The sequence below is a fragment of the Hyperolius riggenbachi genome, chromosome 9 (genome assembly GCF_040937935.1).
Source record: "Hyperolius riggenbachi isolate aHypRig1 chromosome 9, aHypRig1.pri, whole genome shotgun sequence".
NCBI lineage: Eukaryota > Metazoa > Chordata > Amphibia > Anura > Hyperoliidae > Hyperolius > Hyperolius riggenbachi.
In genome coordinates this window covers 105754374-105774765 of record NC_090654.1, presented here as the reverse complement: position 1 = coordinate 105774765, position 20392 = coordinate 105754374, and positions in this window count along the sequence as shown.

Sequence of the window (20392 nt, the reverse complement as noted above, 5' to 3'; positions counted from 1 at the left end):
ACAGACAGACAGCAGCAGCAGCAGGAGGAGGAATGGAGGAGTAATTATGTGAGCAGCTATTGTTTGACGTAATAGCTGGTGGCAGTGTGGCAGCAGAAGGTATTTCTGTGTACCCTGGCAGTGGGAAACACAGACAGACAGCAGCAGCAGGAGTAATGGAGGAGTAGTGTGAGTGTGGCAGCAGGTAGACAGCGTGACATAATAGCCCTGGTACCTAGCGGTGATACCAGGCCGTAAATAAACACAACAGGAGGTCCCAGACAGCGGTCGTGCAGCCCACATTGTGTCCAATACACAACTGGGACAACACAGTTTTCAACCCGGGCACCTCAGAAAAATTAAACCTTTTTTTTTTTAATGGTTTTGTAGTTTTGGTTTTACAACCAATTACACAGATATATAGCTATTTTTTGACGTAATAGCTGGTGGCAGAGTGGCAGCAGAAGGTAAATCTGTGTACCCTGGCGGTGGGAAACACAGACAGACAGCAGCAGCAGCAGGAGGAGGAATGGAGGAGTAATTATGTGAGCAGCTATTGTTTGACGTAATAGCTGGTGGCAGTGTGGCAGCAGAAGGTAATTCTGTGTACCCTGGCAGTGGGAAACACAGACAGACAGCAGCAGCAGGAGTAATGGAGGAGTAGTGTGAGTGTGGCAGCAGGTAGACAGCGTGACATAATAGCCCTGGTACCTAGCGGTGATACCAGGCCGTAAATAAACACAACAGGAGGTCCCAGACAGCGGTCGTGCAGCCCACATTGTGTCCAATACACAACTGGGACAACACAGTTTTCAACCCGGGCACCTCAGAAAAATTAAACCTTTTTTTTTGTAATGGTTTTGTAGTTTTGGTTTTACAACCAATTACACAGATATATAGCTATTTTTTGACGTAATAGCTGGTGGCAGAGTGGCAGCAAAAGGTAAATCTGTGTACCCTGGCGGTGGGAAACACAGACAGACAGCAGCAGCAGCACACAGCAGCCCACTGTAGGTGTAAAATGTGTGGCTGCAGGCGACGTAATAGTCAAAGTGAACCAGGCTGGCTTAGTGAGCAGGAGCCAGGAGGTGGTAAAGGGTGGTAAGGCACATTAACGATGGTTCTTAGCCAGTTCATGTCCCCCTCTCGCCGACAACAGGGGCCAGGAACTCGCCTTCCACCACGCCTGGTTCATCTTGAGAAACGTCAGTCTGTCCACAGACTTGTGAGACAGACGTGAGCGTTTCTCGGTGACCACGCCACCAGCTGCACTGAAGCAGCGCTCGGACAGCACGCTGGAAGGGGGGCAGGACAGCACTTCCAGGGCGTACTGCGCCAGCTCGCTCCAGATCTCCAGGCGCTTGACCCAATACTCCATGGGATCAACAGGGGCATCGCTGTCAAGCCCGCTGTAGGACCCCATGTAGTCAGCCACCATGCGGGTCAGGCGCTGGCTGTGACCGGAGGAGGATGCTGCTGCATGCACCTCCTCTCTAGTCACTGCTGCCGGAGCCTCTACAGTCCTGTAGAGCTCGTGGCTGAGAGACAGCAGGTCTGTGGGGCGCTTGCTGCTGCTGGATGCAGGCACCTGCTGCTGCCTCTGTGCTGGCTGCTGGACAGTGGGGGTGGAAGGCTGGGGGAAGGCTTCCTCCAAGCGCTCAACAAGGGCCTGCTGCAAGCTCCTTATTTGTTGCGCTGGGTCTCCTCCTGCAGGCGGCAGGAACTGGCTCAACTTCCCCTTGAGGCGTGGGTCCAACATCATGCTGATCCAGATGTCCTCCCTCTGCTTCATCTGGATCACCCTGGGGTCCCTGCGCAGGCACGTCAGCATGTGCGCTGCCATTGGGAAGAGGCGGGCCACGTCTGCTGGCACATCGACGGCAGTGCTGCTGTCCTCATCCTCCTCCTCTGCCTCGTCAGCCTCATCCTCTCTCCACCCCCGCACCAACTCAGCTGCACTGTGCTGCTCCCCCTCATCAGCAGCAAGGTCAGGGACCTCCACCAAGTCCTCCTCCTCCTCCCCCTCAGAGGTGGACTGTGCAGCTGCTTGCCGCTCCTGCTGGTCCAAGGCTGCCGCTCCCTGTTCCAGCAAAGCATCGAGGGCCCTGTTCAGCAGACAAACCAGGGGCACCCACTCGCAGACCATAGCATGGTCCCTGCTCACCATGTTAGTTGCCTGCAGAAAGGGAGCCAGCACTAAGCACACCTGCTGCATGTGCCTCCAGTCATCATCGGGGACGATGGACGGGATGTTGCTGGTCTTGTCCCTTCTCTGAGCGGCGGAAACAGTGGCCAGGGCAAGGTACTGGTTGACAGCGTGCTTCTGTTCAACCAGACGCTCCAACATCGCCAGGGTGGAGTTCCAGCGAGTCGGAACGTCAAGGATCAGCCGATGGCGTGGCAGATCCAGCTCCTTTTGCACGTCTTCCAGGCTCGCACAGGCTGCAGCCGAGCGCCGGAAGTGACGCACAACGTTCCTTGCCGTTTCCAGCAGTTCGCCCATCCCCTGGTAGGTGCGCAAGAACTTTTGCACCACCAGGTTCAGCACGTGGGCAAGACAGGGGATGTGGGTCAGGTTTCCCCTGTCTATTGCGGCAACCAAATTGGCCCCATTGTCGGCCACCACCTTTCCGACTCTGAGGCCTCTGGGGGTCAGCCAAATCCTCTCCTGCTCCTGGAGTTTGGCCAACACATGGGTTGCCGTCAGCTTGGTCTTCCCAAGGCTGACCAAGTGCAGCAGCGCTTGGCAGTGGCGGGCCTTCACGCTGCTGCTGAGGCGGGGGGTTTGGCCAGGTGTGCCGGAGGATGGCAGAGGATCGGAGGAACCTGCTGCAGTTCCCCTGACCCTGCGGGGTGGCACCACCCACTGTGTTGCTGCTGCTGCTGTGCCCGCTGCTGCTCTCCCATCCTCACCCCCTTCCACCAAGCTGACCCAGTGGACAGTGAAGGACAGGTAGCGGCCTGTCCCGAAGCGGCTGCTCCAGGAGTCCATGGTGACGTGGACCCTTTCACCAACCGCGTGCTCCAGCCCTCTCTCCACATTGGCCATCACAAAGCGGTGCAGTGCAGGAATGGCCTTGCGGGAGAAAAAGTGTCTGCTGGGGAGCTGCCAGTCTGGGGCTGCGCAAGCAAGCAGCGCACGAATGTCGCTCCCCTCCTGCACGAGCGTGTACGGCAGGAGTTGGGAGCACATGGCCCGTGCCAGCAAGCCGTTCAGCTGCCGCACGCGACGGCTGCTGGGAGGCAGAGCCCTAACCACCCCCTGGAAGGACTCGCTCAAAAGGCTCTGGCGTGGCCTTTTGCTGGCACGGGAATCAGCAGACACAGCGGAGGAGGCCACTGAGGACTGGCTGCCAGAACAGGCCTCAGTGTCGGTGGCAGGAGTTGCAGAGGGGGGAGGAGCAGTGCGTTTCCGCACTCCTGCTGGTGCTGCTGGAGGAGCAGGAGGGCGGGTGGCTGCTGTTGCTGCTGCTGCTGCTGCTGAAGGCTGTGCAGTGATGGGTGTGGTGCCACTGCCAGCACCAGATGCCTTCAGCCTCTGGAACTCCTCATGCTGGTGGAAATGTTTCGCTGCAAGGTGGTTGATGAGCGAGCTGGTGCTGAACTTTAAGGGGTCTGCACCTCTGCTCAACTTCCGCTGACAGTGGTTGCAAGTGGCGTACTTGCTGTACACAGTGGGCATGGTGAAATATCGCCAGATTGGTGACAGAAACATCCCCCTACGGCATGGAAGCGCTGCTGCCTGTCTCCCTGTGGTGGTTGGGGGGGGGGCTTGGGTGCGGCTGGTGGTGGTACTGGCAGATGCTGCTGCTGCTGCTGCTGAGCCTGAGACACCAGCTGGCTGTGGGACCTGCCTACTGCTGCCAATGCTTGCAATGATGCGCCTCCTTGCAAGGCCCACAAGCGCATCCTCCTCCTCCTCCTCAGAGCTGCTGAGGACGACATCCCCTGGAGGTGGTGGCACCCAGTCTCTGTCTGTCACCGGGTCATCATCATCCTCCCCCTCCTGAAACATGTCCTGCTGGGATGATGACCCCCCAAACTCCTCTCCTGATGCATGGATGGGCTGCTTGACTGTCGCCACAGTCTTGCTGTCCAATCCCTCATCCCCCAAAGTGCCCATCAGCATCTCCTCCTCAAGATCGCCAACAACAGCAGACAATTTACTCATGATGCCTGGGGTCAAAAGACTGCTAAATGACAGGTCGGCGAGTGACGGTGAACTGGCCTCCTCCCCAGACCCTGCTGGGCGGCTGCTGCGAACAGGGGTGGTGGTGGTGGTGGTGAGGGTGGAGGCCTCGGATGCAGAGCTGATGGCGGGCTGCTCATCCTCCGTCATGAGTTGCACCACAGTGTCTGCATGCTTTTCCTCAATGGGACGTTTCCGACCCGGCTGGAGGAAAATCGGAGCAGGTGCTACACGCTGCTGCTGCTGTGTCTCTGCAGCGTGAGTTGCAGATGCTCCTGCTGGGCGGCGCCCAAGGCGTCCACGGCCAGTGGCTATGGGAGGAATGTTAGCCACTGACGCTGCTGCTGCTGCTGCGGAACTGTGCATGGTGGCGCGGCCGCGGCCTGCCACAATGCTGCTCCCTCTCCTCCTGATTCCCTTGCTGCCCTTCCCCTTGCCCAAACCGCGCTGGCTGCCACTTCCAGACATCTTCGATGTTTTGGGCGTATAGACAAAAGTTTTTTAAAAGGGCGGGTGAAAAGTGGGGTACTTTAATGGAGTGGGTTGGTGGGTGAGGTGACTGAGTGAGTGTCCCTACAGTAAGTAAGTAGTAACAGTCAGGAAGTACAAATAACTAATTACAATAAGCAATCAGTTATCAGAAGGAAATAGAGCTGTTGTCATTGTATTATGGGCTCCTTAATCAGTTGAATTGCACAGCGAAGTTGCCCTTTTGTGCCAAATGGGAAGTAGAGTGGGGACCAGAATTAGAAAAACAATGGGATGATATCTGGAAAGCACTAGCCAAGATAGAAGATACTAGATTAGCTCTGACCCAGTATAAGATACTAACGCGTTGGTATCTTACGCCGGTAAGGTTTAAAAATATATCCAAAAACTCCAACGAGCTGTGCTGGCGATGTGGAAGGGAGCGGGGAGATGATATACATGTATGGCGGAAATGCCCTATGTTGAGGAGTTTATGGGAAGGTATAATAAATTTCGGGAGTATTGGTGGGAAAGATCTCATACTAACGGATGAAACAATAATATTTGGGATCTGTGACCCCTTAGATAATAAGGAAACGAAACTAATTAAAGGAGTAGGGACGATAGTTGCAAAGGCCTTGATTCTAGAAAGCTGGAGAGGAAATGGAGTCCCATATTTTGAAGACTGGTTGCATCAGATGAATAAGTTGTTTGATGCAGCAGATGTTTTAACTGAGGAAGATAATGGAAAGGGGAGATGGAATGAACAAAAACAAATTTGGAAGAATTTATTAACTCAAAATCTATAAAATGAATAGAGGGAAAAAATATAGAGGCTAACTGTTTCCCACTGTTAAGGGTTATTTCCCACTAGGGAATGGTTAAGGATAGATTGACATATACAAAAATGACTTATGATCGTCCTCATCCCCTTTACTGTTAAGGACTAGACCGGGATATTTTAACTCAATAGAACGTCCTTGTCTCTCATGACCATATGGTATGAATGTTATTAGTATGAAAGTTTATATGAATGTATGCATGTATGTACGTATGTAGGTCGCTATGTATGAATGTATGATTGTTATGGGAGATGAGGGGTGTGGGTCTTATGACCATGGGATATGAATGTATGTATGTAGATACGTGTATGATTAACTTGGGGGAGGGCGGGGGAAGGTATGTTGGATTAGCGTATATATATATATATTTGTGATGTTATTGATTTTGGCTTTTTTTCTATGAATAGCAAAAAAAAAAAAAAAATAATAATAATAAAGAAGAATATAATCAAACAATGATGCAAATTTGACCCAGTAAAAGGAGTATTACTGTGAAGTTAATCTGCCAACTGGGTAAATAACACAAATGGTGTGCGCTGAGTTTGAAAAAAAAAAAAAAAAAAAAAAAAAAGAAGGAAATAGAGTGTGTGTAGTGTGTGTACACAGACAGTGAGTGCACACACGCAGGAGCTAGTAGCCTATGAACAGTGACTGAGTGTCCTAGACTCCTAGTACAGTAAGAGTAACAAGTAGTAACAGTAAGTAACTAACTAATTACAATAATCAATCAGTAATCAGAAGGAAATAGAGTGTGTGTAGTGTGTACTCAGACACTGAGTGCACACACGCAGGAGCTAGTAGCCGATGAACAGTGACTGAGTGTCCTAGACTCCTAGTACAGTAAGAGTAACAAGTAGTAACAGTAAGTAACTAACTAATTACAATAATCAATCAGTAATCAGAAGGAAATAGAGTGTGTGTAGTGTGTACTCAGACACTGAGTGCACACACGCAGGAGCTAGTAGCCGATGAATAGTGACTGAGTGTCCTAGACTCCTAGTACAGTAAGAGTAACAAGTAGTAACAGTAAGTAACTAACTAATTACAATAATCAATCAGTAATCAGAAGGAAATAGAGTGTGTGTAGTGTGTACTCAGACAGTGAGTGCACACACGCAGGAGCTAGTAGCCTATGAACAGTGACTGAGTGTCCTAGACTCCTAGTACAGTAAGAGTAACAAGTAGTAACAGTAAGTAACTAACTAATTACAATAATCAATCAGTAATCAGAAGGAAATAGAGTGTGTGTAGTGTGTACTCAGACACTGAGTGCACACACGCAGGAGCTAGTAGCCTATGAACAGTGACTGAGTGTCCTAGACTCCTAGTACAGTAAGAGTAACAAGTAGTAACAGTAAGTAACTAACTAATTACAATAATCAATCAGTAATCAGAAGGAAATAGAGTGTGTGTAGTGTGTACTCAGACACTGAGTGCACACACGCAGGAGCTAGTAGCCGATGAACAGTGACTGAGTGTCCTAGACTCCTAGTACAGTAAGAGTAACAAGTAGTAACAGTAAGTAACTAACTAATTACAATAATCAATCAGTAATCAGAAGGAAATAGAGTGTGTGTAGTGTGTACTCAGACAGTGAGTGCACACACGCAGGAGCTAGTAGCCTATGAACAGTGACTGAGTGTCCTAGACTCCTAGTACAGTAAGAGTAACAAGTAGTAACAGTAAGTAACTAACTAATTACAATAATCAATCAGTAATCAGAAGGAAATAGAGTGTGTGTAGTGTGTACTCAGACACTGAGTGCACACACGCAGGAGCTAGTAGCCGATGAACAGTGACTGAGTGTCCTAGACTCCTAGTACAGTAAGAGTAACAAGTAGTAACAGTAAGTAACTAACTAATTACAATAATCAATCAGTAATCAGAAGGAAATAGAGTGTGTGTAGTGTGTACTCAGACACTGAGTGCACACACGCAGGAGCTAGTAGCCGATGAACAGTGACTGAGTGTCCTAGACTCCTAGTACAGTAAGAGTAACAAGTAGTAACAGTAAGTAACTAACTAATTACAATAATCAATAACTAATCAGAAGGAAATAGAGTGTGTGTGTACAAGACTGTGAGTGCACTGCACACACGCAGGAGCTAGTAGCCTTAGCCTTAGCCTATGAACAGTGACAGTGAGTGTCCTAGGCTAGCCTAACTACAATACTAAATACAGAATCAATCAGTAGTAAAGGACAGCAGCAGAAATACTGGTATAGATGAGAGAAATATACTAACAGAGGACAGGAGAGAACAGCTGCCCACACAGGCAGGCCCTGAGGCCTAAAGCTGTGTAAGCCTGCAGCAGCTGTGTCTCTGTCTATGTAACACAAAAGCTACTAACTAAAATACAATGTCTATCTAACTAACAACAATATAGGTGTATATAGGAGGTGTATGTGAGCAAAAACGCTAGGTAAATGACCACAATAGAGCTCTTGCTAAGCCAAAGCACAAAGGAGCAACTCTCTCTCTGTACAGGTCTCAGGCAAGCACGGAGAAACCTAACATGGCGGCCGCTATTTATAGGGTAGGGGCTGGCCAGGGTCCCCCTCTGTGATTGGCTGCCGTCAGAGGGCCTGGGAGCCCTCTGATTGGCTCTAAGGACATCAATCTGGGCTATGACGCTATTCGAGCTCGGTACCGAGCTCGAATAGCGCCGTTTTGCTCGAATAGCTCGAATAGTGAATGGGCTATTCGAGTGTATTCGAATACCCCATTCGAATAGCTCTAGCTATTCGGAGCTCGAATACCGAGCTCGAATAGCTGAGAAAGAGCTCGAATATTCGAGCTACTCGAATATTCGAGCTCTGCTGAGCACCACTGCTATGGTGGCGCCGGCTGCACCCAAGTCTCCTGCGCCCAAGTGTCCAGCGCTGGATTTACCGTGTTCGCCATCTGGTGCCATCATTAGATGCCCAATACCGCTACAATTTTTTCCTCAGATGTGGTCATTCAATGGTATTTGCTGGATGGAAAGTAATTAAAAGGTAATGATCAATTGTTCCCATAAATGAGTCAATTAGGGCAGGCTTTCTCAACTCCGTCCTCAAATACCCCCAACAATATGTTTTGCAGAAAACCACAAACATTCACAGATGAGGTAATTAGTGACTCACAAGAACTCATTAACTACCTCTGTGGATCTCCACAAAACAAGCACTGTTGGGGGTACTTGAAGACTGAGCTGAGAAACTTTGGATCAGGACAGTTACTCTCTCCATATACATTCGTAAAATCTAACATTTCAGTCGACAAAATTCTGTATCCCAATCGACCATAGAATCATTTCACGTTTATTTTCTCGACATACTGCATGGTTTTCTGTACAAGCTTAGGTTGGTTCTCTGCTTGAATTTTGTTGTGAAGACACTGCTGTGATTCTGCATGGGGAAATGTGGCTGTGTGGGAAGCTCAGCCTGCTGGAATGATTCATTGGTTCATGTTCTACAGTTCTTACCCCTTAACCACTTGAGGACCTAGCCTTTACCCCCCCCCCTTAAGGACCAGCGCTGTATTTTCAGATCTGTGCTGGGTGGGCTCTACAGCCCCCAGCACAGATCAGCTGGCATGCAAAGCGTTCAGATCGCCCCCCCTTTTTCCCCCCTAGGGGGATGATGTGCTGGGGGGGTCTGATCGCTTCTGCATGCTGTGGGTGTTGCGGGGGGGGGGGGCACCTCAAAGCCCCCTCCACTGCAGAATTCCCCCCTCCCTCTCCTACCTGCTACCCCTCCGGTGATCGGGGCTGCACAGGACGCTATCCGTCCTGTGCAGCCAGTGACAGGCTGTCCCATGTCACATGGCGGCGATCCCCGGCCGCTGATTGGCCAGGGATTGCCGATCTGCCTTACGGCGCTGCTGCGCAGCAGCGCCGTACAATGTAAACAAAGCGGATTATTTCCACTTGTGTTTACATTTAGCCTGCGAGCCGCGATTGGCGGCCCGCAGGCTATTCACGGAGCCCCCCGCCGTGAATTGACAGGAAGCAGCCGCTCGCGCGAGCGGCTGCTTCCTGATTAATTAGCCTGCAGCCGGCGACGCAATACTGCGTCGCTGGTCCTGCAGCTGCCACTTTGCCGACACGCGTTATGAGTGCGCAGTCGGCAAGTGGTTAATGCTGGGTACACACCATACGTTTTTCTGCTCGATAGATGGGTTTGATAGATAATTTCCGACATGTCCGATATTCCTTCCGATCATTTTTTGGGTTGATTTCTCATAGAAGTGAATGGAAAAAGATTAGAAAAATGAGCGGAAGTTAATAGAAATAATCGCAGAATTGAGCGGAGAATCGAGCGGAAAAAACGATCAGGTAGAAAATCGAGCGAAAAAACGTATGTAAAAACTTGTGTACCCAGCATAAGGGTTCTGACATTGACACTTTAAAAAGTTACTGCTGTATCAAAGCAACAAAATATTACCCAAACAATGCCCAGATTGAACTGAAAAAACAAAAACAAAATATCACTAAGATAGTATAAGTAATTACTTATACTATCTTAGTGATATTTTGTTGTTGTTTTTTTCAGTTCAATCTGGGCATTGTTTGGGTAATATTTTGTTACCCATGAAAATAAGTTATTTCGCCCTTTCTGCAGGGCCAGATTTACCATAAGGCACTGTAGGCACGTGCCTACAGGAGCCTGATTGAAATGCGGCTCACCCCCCACCCTAAGCGCCTCCCTCCTTCCTTATCCTGTAAGTGTAAATGAGAGGTTACCCAGCTTTCTGCATTCCAGTGACGATATCTCCCTTCAGTCAGGGGCAACTCTAATTACTTAATACTGAGGTTCCTCTAGCTACCTAATACTGAGGGTACTTCTGGCTACCTAATACTAAGGAGCACCTGTAGCTACCTATGACGGGCAAGGGAAGTAAGGGAAAAGTGACAGCTGGCAGTTGCGGTGCAGTTTGGTGGGGGTTTGTAGGTTCATCTATAAACAGGCATAGGTACTGCTAGCCTGGGGTTAAAACTTTTAACGATCAGAATCATTTATTTCACCAAGTACAAAGGAGGATTGTACCCGGAATTGGTTTTGGCTCATACAGGTTATGGAAGGATGGAGGGGATAATGTCCGAAAGCCAAGAGCCGAGGCTGCCATACTACGGCGCCATCATCTCTCTTTCCTAAGGAGACATCGGGGGATGGGCGGAGGGCAGAGGGAAGCGAAGGTTCAGCAATGATGACCCAGTTGTTCATGAAAGAAACCTGTGGTGATGGCTGACGCTGCTGAGGATCCTGATTGCTGTTATCGGGCAGTGCTGGCAAAGGTGTTCCAGTTCAAAAGGTGCAGTAGCGTTTATTTCTGTCCTGGGCAGCATTCAGCAGTGCTGGTCAACATAATCTGGCTGTCACAGAAGCGTCCCGCCATGGTGGCCCTTACTTTTTAGCGGCTGGTATCATGGAGGGGCTGAACCAGAGGTGCCCCTGCTGCGGTGGAGCAGTGGCAGCCAATGGATGGATACAGCTGACATCCAGCGAGGCCAAATGTTTCCCGATCAGCTCAGTGTCTTCCTACCTCAGTGGAGCCCTGACCTCCTGGGTAGCAGCAGTGGACTGCACAAGGCCCGTACCTGCACAGACAACGGACCCAGGCAGCGGCAAGGTGGAAAAAACTCCCCACGACCCGCACCAATGTACCAGGCTATAGCAGACCATACTGCACACCTTCAGGGAGAAAAAAGGTGAATTGGTAGGGAAAAGGGAAGAAAAACAAGAGCAAGCCAGAATCCTGTGGCCATGGCTGCCATTTAAGGCGCCATCTCCCTGAACGGCAGTTTAACTGGGGATTTAAAACTTAACTGGGGATTTTGTTTAAAGAAAACAAAACACTTTTAATTTTATTGAGACATGTCACTTAACCACTTAAGGACTGCAGCCTTAAAACCCCTTAGGCTACTTTCCCACCAAGACCAAGACCAAGACCAAGACCATGGTCGCATAACGTGCCCCTAACGCAACGCATGGTGGTGTTGAAGTTGGACGTCAGATTGAGCTGCGTTATGCAGCTCTCAAAGCAGCCGCTCCAGGTTAGTGATAGGAAGTCTGGATCTTTTTAAGGATTCGGATGATTTGAATCGGATCATTGAAAAGATCCGGATCTTTGAACCAAATCATTTGAATCATTTTACTAGGGAAGCAGACTGGGGGTGAAATGACTAGCTAGAGTGACTAGACGTCCCGGATTGCCCGGGATGCATCCCGGATTCGGGGTCCGCTGTCCCAGGCTTAATGAGGTCCCGGGAAACGTCCAGCTTTCAGAAGCAGGACGTCCCGGCCTCGGGACTCTGGCCACTCTCTCCTCATGAACTGGCAGCGGCGTCTATAGATGCTGTGCCAGTTCATTGCCCGCAGCCCCGCTCCAGCCTCCTCTTCCGGTGTCTGTTCCGACACCGGCAGGCGAGCAGGGCTACGGCAAGATGGCTGCCAAAGTCCTGTACTGGAGACTATTGTGTCTCCAGTACAGGGCTTCGGGTGCCATCTTGCCGTAGCCCTGTCAGCGCGGGAGATATGCAGGGGGAAGGTGGTCCCGGGAGGAGCGCGCCAGAGGCCGGAGACTTCTGCCAGGTGAGTAAATGCTTTTTTTCCAGGTGAACTTTGCCCGTATTGCGTTTCTTGTCTGGTGAAATGTTTGCCCGCATTGCGTTTCTTTTCTGGTGAAATGTTTGCCCGCATTGCGTTTCTTTTCTGGTGAAATGTTTGCCTGCATTGCGTTTCTTTTCTGGTGAAATGTTTGCCCGCATTGCGTTTCTTTTCTGGTGAAATGTTTGCCCGCATTGCGTTTCTTTTCTGGTGAAATGTTTGCCCGCATTGCGTTTCTTTTCTGGTGAAATGTTTGCCTGCATTGCGTTTCTTTTCTGGTGAAATGTTTGCCTGCATTGCGTTTCTTTTCTGGTGAAATGTTTGCCTGCATTGCGTTTTTTTTTCTGGTGAAATGTTTGCCCGCATTGCGTTTATTTTCTGGCGAAATGTTTGCCCGCATTGCGTTTATTTTGTACTGACATGTTGCCCGCATTGCGTTTATTTTGTACTGACATATTTGCCCGCATTGCATTGATTTTATACTGACATGTTTGCCCGCATTGCGGTTATTTTGTGCTGACATGTTGCCTATTGCGTTTATTTTCTGGTGTCCGGGGTAACTGTTACTGCATTTATTATTTAATGGTCATAGATGGCTATGTTTGCTGCTTTGTGGTTACGGTATACTATTAGCATCACACAGTTTCTGCACACCCATGATGCAAAGTCTCGTTTGTCCACATCATGGCGTAAACACTGCTTTCTTATGCCTCGCCGTTACATCATTACGTTAGCTACGCCCATACAATGTCATGGTCACGCCCATTTTCACGCACCGCAGCCCCCTCCCCCCCAGTCTTCGTCGCTGCGCGCTCCTCAATCCTCCCCACTTTTCGCCGCTGTCACTTATACAGCTTTGTTTTGGTGCTATTTGATTGCTGCTGTGATTTTTAGTTTTTATTATATTCATCAAAAAATACATGAATTTTGTAAAAAAAAAAAAAAAAAGTGTTTTTTTTTAACTTTCTGTGCTGACATTTTTCAAATAAAGTAACATTTCTATATACATTTTTGTCTAAATTTATTGTGCTACATGTCTTTGATCAATAAATAGACACTAGATTAGATTTTTTTTCTGTTTGGGTAAAAGTTATAGTGTTTACAAACTATGGTGCAAAAAGTGAATTTCCCCAGTTTGAAGCATCTATGACTTTTCTGAACACCTGTCCTGTTTCATGGGGTGCTAGAATTCCAGAATAGTATAAATACCCCCCAAATGACCCCATTTTGGAAAGAAGACATCCCAAAGTATTCACTAAGAGGCATGGTGAGTTCATAGACGATTTTATTTTTTGTCACAAGTTAGCGGAATGACACTTTGTGCCAAAAAAAAAAAATTCCATTTCTGCTAACTTGTGACAAAAAAAAAAAATGAAATCTGCCACGGACTCACCATGCCCCTCTCTGAATACTTTTGGGTGTCTACTTTCCAAAATGGGGTCATTTGTGGGGTGTGTTTACTGTCCTGGCATTTTGTGTGGTGTTAAATTGTAAGCACTCCTGTAAAGCCTAAAAGTGCTTATAGGACTTTGGGCCCCTTAGCGCACCTAGGCTGCAAAAATGTGTCACACATGTATTGCCGTACTCAGGAGAAATAGTATAATGTGTTTTGAGGTGTATTTTTTACACATACCCATTCTAGGTGGGAGAAATATCTCTGTAAATGGACAATTGTGTGTAAAAAAAAAAAAAAAACATTCTCATTTACAGAGATATTTCTCCCACCCAGCATGGGTATGTGTAAAAAATACACCTCAAAACACATAATACTACTTTTCCTAAGTACGGCGATACCACATGTGTGACACTTTTTTGCAGCCTAGATGCGCTAAGGGGCCCAAAGTCCAATGAGTACCTTTAGGATTTCACAGGTCATTTTGAAGCATTTGGTTTCCAGACTACTCCTCACGGTTTAGGGCCCCTAAAATGCCAGGGCAGTATAGGAACCCCATAAGTGACCCCATTTTAGAAAGACAGCACCCCAAGGTATTCTGTTAGGAGTATGTTGAGTTCATAGAAGATTTTATTTTTTGTCACAAGATAGCGGAAATTGATTTTTATTTTTTTTTCACAATCTTGTGACAAAAAATAAAATCTTCTATGAACTCACTATACTCCTACCGGAATACCTTGGGGTGTCGTCTTTCTAAAATGGGGTCACTTGTGGGGTTCCTATACTGCCCTGGCATTTTAGGGGCCCTAAACCGTGAGGAGTAGTTTGGCCTGGGTACTTTGACACAAATCTTTGAATGACTAGATTCAGCACGTGTGCCATGCAGGGTACGTGTCAGCTTTCCCAAATTCAAAGTGGAAAGGAGATTGCTGCTGTTGTCACATACCACGTTGCCGATCTCCAGCTGGTGTGGTGTCAGCCACTGATCCACCTGTTTGTTAAGAGCAGCCAGGAGAGCTCGTCCAGTGTGACTCTCCATTTTGAGGCAAGACATGTCTAAGATGGCGTGACACCGTCATACCTGGCATGCTGCAAAGGCCCTGGGGAGCTGGGTCTGTGTAGCTGGAGAGGAGATCGCAGCACGAGTAGAGTTGAACTGCCACTCAGCCAAGGAGGAGGACGACAGCGAAGAGGATGTAGCAGGAGGAGAGGAGGTGGCAGAAGGCCTTCCTGCAAGCCGTGGAGGTGTCAACAGTTGGTCCGCTGCACAGCCACGTACTCCCTGCTAGAGTGGGGCCAAACCTCCGATTTTAGGTTCGCGAACCGGGTTCACGAACTTCCGCGTAAGGTTCGGTTCGCGTAAAAGTTTGCGAACCGCAATAGACTTCAATGGGGATGCGAACTTTGAAAAAAAAAAAATTATGCTGGCCACAAAAGTGATGGAAAAGATGTTTCAAGGGGTCTAACACCTGGACCCCCAGGTGGAGGAGTGGGATACATGCCAAAAGTCCCCGGGAAAAATCTGGATTTGACGCAAAGCAGCGTTTTAAGGGCAGAAATCACATTGAATGCTAAATGACAGGCCTAAAGTGCTTTAAAACATCTTGCATGTGTATACATCAATCAGGTAGTGTAATTAAGGTACTGCTTCACACTGACACACCAAACTCACCGTGTAACGCACCGCAAACAGCTGTTTGTGTAGTGACGGCCGTGCTGGACTGGTGCGCACCATGGCGAGAGTGCAGTGGTGGGTTCACTGAACAGGAATACAGTGGCGGGTTCCCTGAACAGAACAGGTATGCAGTGGCGGGTTCACTGAACAGTACAGGTATGCAGTGGCAGGTTCACTGAACAGGTATGCAGTGGTGGGTTCACTGAACAGGTATGCAGTGGCAGGTTCACTGAACAGAACAGGTATACAGTGGCGGGTTCACAGAACAGGTATACAGTGGCGGGTTCACTGAACACAACAGGTATGCAGTGGTGGGTTCACAGAACAGGTATGCAGTGGCAGGTTCACTGAACAGGTATGCAGTGGTGGGTTCACTGAACAGGTATGCAGTGGCAGGTTCACTGAACAGAACAGGTATGCAGTGGTGGGTTCACTGAACAGGTATGCAGTGGTGGGTTCACAGTACAGGTATGCAGTGGTGGGTTCACAGTACAGGTATGCAGTGGTGGGTTCACAGAACAGGTATGCAGTGGCAGGTTCACTGAACAGGTATGCAGGTATCCAGTGGGCTCACTGAACAGAACAGGTATGCAGCCAGGAACAAGCTAAGCCTAACTAATCTTTCCCTATGAGAGACAGTCTGCAGCAGCTCACCCTACTCTCACTAACGCAGGCACACGAGTGAGCGTAATGGCCGCCACTGCCTGCCTTTTATTAGGGGGGGGGGGGGGGAGTGGCTCCAGGGGCTAGTGTAGCCTAATTGGCCACACTGGGCCTGCTGACTGTGATGTAGAGGGTCAAAGTTGACCCTCATGGTGCATTATGGGGCGAACCGAACTTCCGCAAAAGTTCGCCTGCGGGACCCGAACGCGAACCACTGAAGTTCGCATGGAACCGTTCGGTCCAACTCTCCTCCCTGCTTGCCATCGGTCACCAGGTTGACCCAATGGGCTGTGTAAGTAATGTAGCGGCCCTGACCGTGCTTGGCAGACCAGGCATCCATGGTCAGGTGAACCCTTGACCCAACGCTTTGTGCCAGAGATGACACCACTGGCCTCTCACCTTCACAGTACAGTTTGGGTATCGCCTTTTTAGAGAAATAATTGCGGCCTGGCATCTTCCACTGCGGTGTCCCAATGGCCACAAATTTACGGAAGGCCTCAGAGTCCACCAGCTTGTATGGTAACAGCTGGCGAGCTAACAGTTCAGCCACGCCAGCTGTCAGACGCTGGGCAAGGGGGGGACTGGCAGAAATTTGCTTCTTCCGCTCAAAGATTTCCTTCACGGATACCTGGCTGCTGTGGGCAGAGGAGCAGAAACCGCCCAAGGTCAGAGGTGGAGTGGAGGAGGGTGGCTGTGAAGGTGTAAGGGAGAAAGCGGCTGAAGATGCTGCACCTGAAGGAGGAAGAGGAGAAGGAGGGTGGCTTTTCTTTTGTGAGCTGCTTTTGCTCAGGTGCTCTTCCCATTGCAGTTTTTGCCATTTCTCCATGTGCCTTCGTAAGGCACTTGTCCCTACATGAGTGTTGGCCTTTCCACAGCTGAATTTTTGGAGGCAGAGACAACAGATGGCATTGCTCCGATCTTAGGCAGACATATGAAAAAATTTCCAAACCGCTGAACCCCCCTGGGGTGATGGTACTCAGCAGCTGACGTTGAAAGGCATGTTGGCTGGCTGTCCATAGGTGGCGATACATGGCGCCGGACACTGCCACCAGCTGTTTCTGATGACGAGCTCCCCCTGCTTTTTTCAGGGACTTGTCTCCTCCTACTCCTCTCTGACTCCCCCTCTGAACTGTCCCCCTATTTATCTCCTCTATTGGGAACATACGTGGGATCCGTATCATCGTCATCATCATAATCATCCTGCCCAGCTTCGCTTGCCTCAGACACCTCCAAAACTGCTCCAACAGCAGGTACTTCATCATCTTCACACGTTACGTCCATAGTGTCGCCGCCTAACTCAGACATATGAGGGGGTGTAACTTGCTTTGCGCCTTCATCTTGTTGTAACAATAATGGCTGTGAATTAGTCAATTCCCCACCAATTAACTCCTGCGAAGTGTCAAATGCAACGGATGTGGTGCTTGTAGTAGCGCTGGTGGCTGCGGAAGATGAGGTGTTCTGTGTTAAATAGTCAACCACGTCCTGACAATCTTGGGAGTTGATGGGACATGCCTTCTTCTGAGCACTGTACTTTGGTCAAGGGCCGCCCAAAATCACATCAACACGACCTCGCACAGACCTGCCAGGTGGCCTTCCTCTGGGTCTGCCTCTACCTCTACCTGTTTTGTCCATTGTGTCCATATCGGGGGGGGGGGGGATGAAGTGATAGTTATGCACTGACTTGGCTTATACAATGTGCAGTCACAAAGGTGCAGTTAACAGGTATGCACGGAGTGGTATATCACACTGCGTGCACTCACGTTGGTTGGTGGGTGCACTGAACACAACAGGTAGGTATATGCAGTGATGGGTATTACAATGTGCACCTGTCACACACAGACAGGTAGCGGACAGGCTCAGCGACACTGCGTGTGCTCAACTCACATAGGTAGGTAGGTATATGCAGTAATAGGTATTACAATGTGCACTTGTCACACACACACAGGCAAGTAGCGGACAGGCACAGTGACACTGCGTGCGCTCAACTCACGTAGGTAGGTGGGTGCACTGTGAACAACAGGTAGGTAGGTATATGCAGTAATGGGTATTACAATGTGCACCTGTCACACACAGACAGGTAGCGGACAGGCACAGTGACACTGTGTGCACTCAACTCGCTTAGGTAGGTGGGTGGGTGCACTGTGAACAACAGGTAGGTAGGTATATGCAGTAATGGGTATTACAATGTGCACCTGTCACACACAGACAGGTAACGGACAGGCACAGTGACACTGCGTGTGCTCAACTCAAGTAGGTAGGTGGGTGGGTGCACTGTGAACAACAGGTAGGTAGGTAAATGCAGTAATGGGTATTACAATGTGCACCTGTCACACACACAGGTAGTCACTGAATGTGCTGGGTCTGGCAGTGGCACACACACAGTATGGATTATCAAGGCTGTGTCTATGCAACACAAGTGTCAGTGGCAGTGGTGCTATCACGGGTGGTCGTGATCACGGGTCCGCGTGATTCACGACCATTTTTACGCATCATGGGCCGTAATCCAGATGCCGTGATCCCCATGGAACACGGCTATGCGTAAAATCCGGATCACAGGTTGCGTAAAAAAATCTGGATCATGACTCATAATCACGGCCGTGATCAGGAAATGTAGGGATGATGTCACTGGGCCAATCAGAGGCCCCTAGCGCAGGCTAGAGCAACCAATCACAGGAGGGGAGGCTATGCCCTACCCTCCTGTATAAAACCCAGCGGCCATGATGAGAAACTCAGTCTTTGCTGAGACTGAGTGACTGAGAGAGTATCTCCAGCCATTGTGTCACAAAGCAAGGGCAATTAGTATAAAAAACACAGCGTTTTAGCTAATTTCTGTGCTGTTATACTGCTGTTATTGCTTGTATTTAGCTAGCCAGTGATATAATAGTCATTTAGTTAGTCTAGTCAGTTTAGTTCAGAGTGTTCTGTGCTGTCAGTGTCTGCTGCTGTTGGTTGCTTAGTGCAGGCCAGGCAGGCACTGTGCACAAACTGCACACTGATTTCTGTACTGTATTTAGCTAGCCAGTAGCCACTAGCCAGTCATACACTTCAGCTACTACTTACAGACAGACAGTCACACTGCCACTGCAGTTTATTCAGTAAGTGTGGTAAATTTAGTGAGTGACATTGTGTACTGTACTCACTGGTATTACGTACGTTTTTGCGTGTACGAGTGGCATTTACGCATGCACATTTAAGGATGGTACTGAACCACCATTACGCATGGAGTACTACGACACGTACGTACACACGTAATTTGAAATATGCGTCGATTACGGGTACGCTTGCGCAGGCGCAATATGATCCATACACCCGTACGTTTTTACGCATATGGGCACAGTGTTACGCATGAAAAATACGAGTCACGGCCCGTCATTGCGGATTTTTTTTAACTAAAGACGGGAAAAATAGGGGTCGAGACGGCTTTGCATCAAAAAATACGGGACGCAATCACGGGTCAATCCGAATGCGGCTCCAATAAAAACGGCCGCATTCAGATCCGTGATTAAGGGGTATCCGAAAAACACTGGTCAGTGAGACACACTGAAAAAAAAAAATAGATCACAAGAACAAGATAAGCTCTCAAAAGAGCTGTTGTGGGGTGCTATTTTAGCAATAAGAATCAGCAAGGAGCAAGCTAACAAGCCTACAAGAGCCTAACTAATCTTTCCCTATGAGAGAGTCTGCACTGCAGCAACTGTCCCTTCTCTATTTACTGCAGGCACACGAGTGAGTATAATGGCCGGCGGGGCCTGCCTTTTATAAGGTGGGAGTGCCTCCAGGAGGGAGTGTAGCCTGATTGGCTACAATGTGCCTGCTGACTGTGATGTAGAGGGTTAAAGTTGACCCTAATGGTGCACTATCGGGGCAAACCAAACTTCCAGAAAAGTTTGCGGTTCTCCGCGACCGCGAACGCCTGAAGTTCGCTGGGAACAGTTTGCCGGCGAACCGTTCGGGCGATCTCTATCGCTCGATCACTGGGACCACCAGGGGAGGAAGCAGCCTGTATAATACACTTTGTTAGCTTAACAAAGTGTATTATACACTTTCTACGCGGTAGATCAGTATTTACAACCCGCCGTCGCTGCTAATTGGCTGGCAGGTTGACGTCGCAGGTGGGCGGAGCCTAATGCCGGCGGATGCGGGCGCATCTATGCGGGTGATCCCCGGCTAATAAGTCCCCCAGGTGCCGCCGCCGATTGGCATTACGCGGTCCTGGGGGAGCCACCTTGCCCCCTTGGTTAAAGATAAATTTAACTTGCAAAAAAAATTTCCGCCTAATTTTATTGAATGATTGTTGCTGTTTGCGAGCAGCAATCATTCACTTTAACACAGAACTTTGCATTTGCACATGCACGAGCATGCACGATCACGTGCATGTGCACGCGCGTCGGGGGTGGTTTTTCATGCGGGATGTAGCCTTTACATCCTAAAATGTACAGCAGCACTAATTAGGACTTAGAATCTATGTCCTAAAATGTTAAGCAGTTAAAGGGAACCTTCATTGAAAAAAAAAAAAAATTACCTGGGGCTTCTACTGGCCCCCTGCAGACGTCCTGTGTCCCAAACCATTCCTCAGACGCAGTGGCCCGCCAAC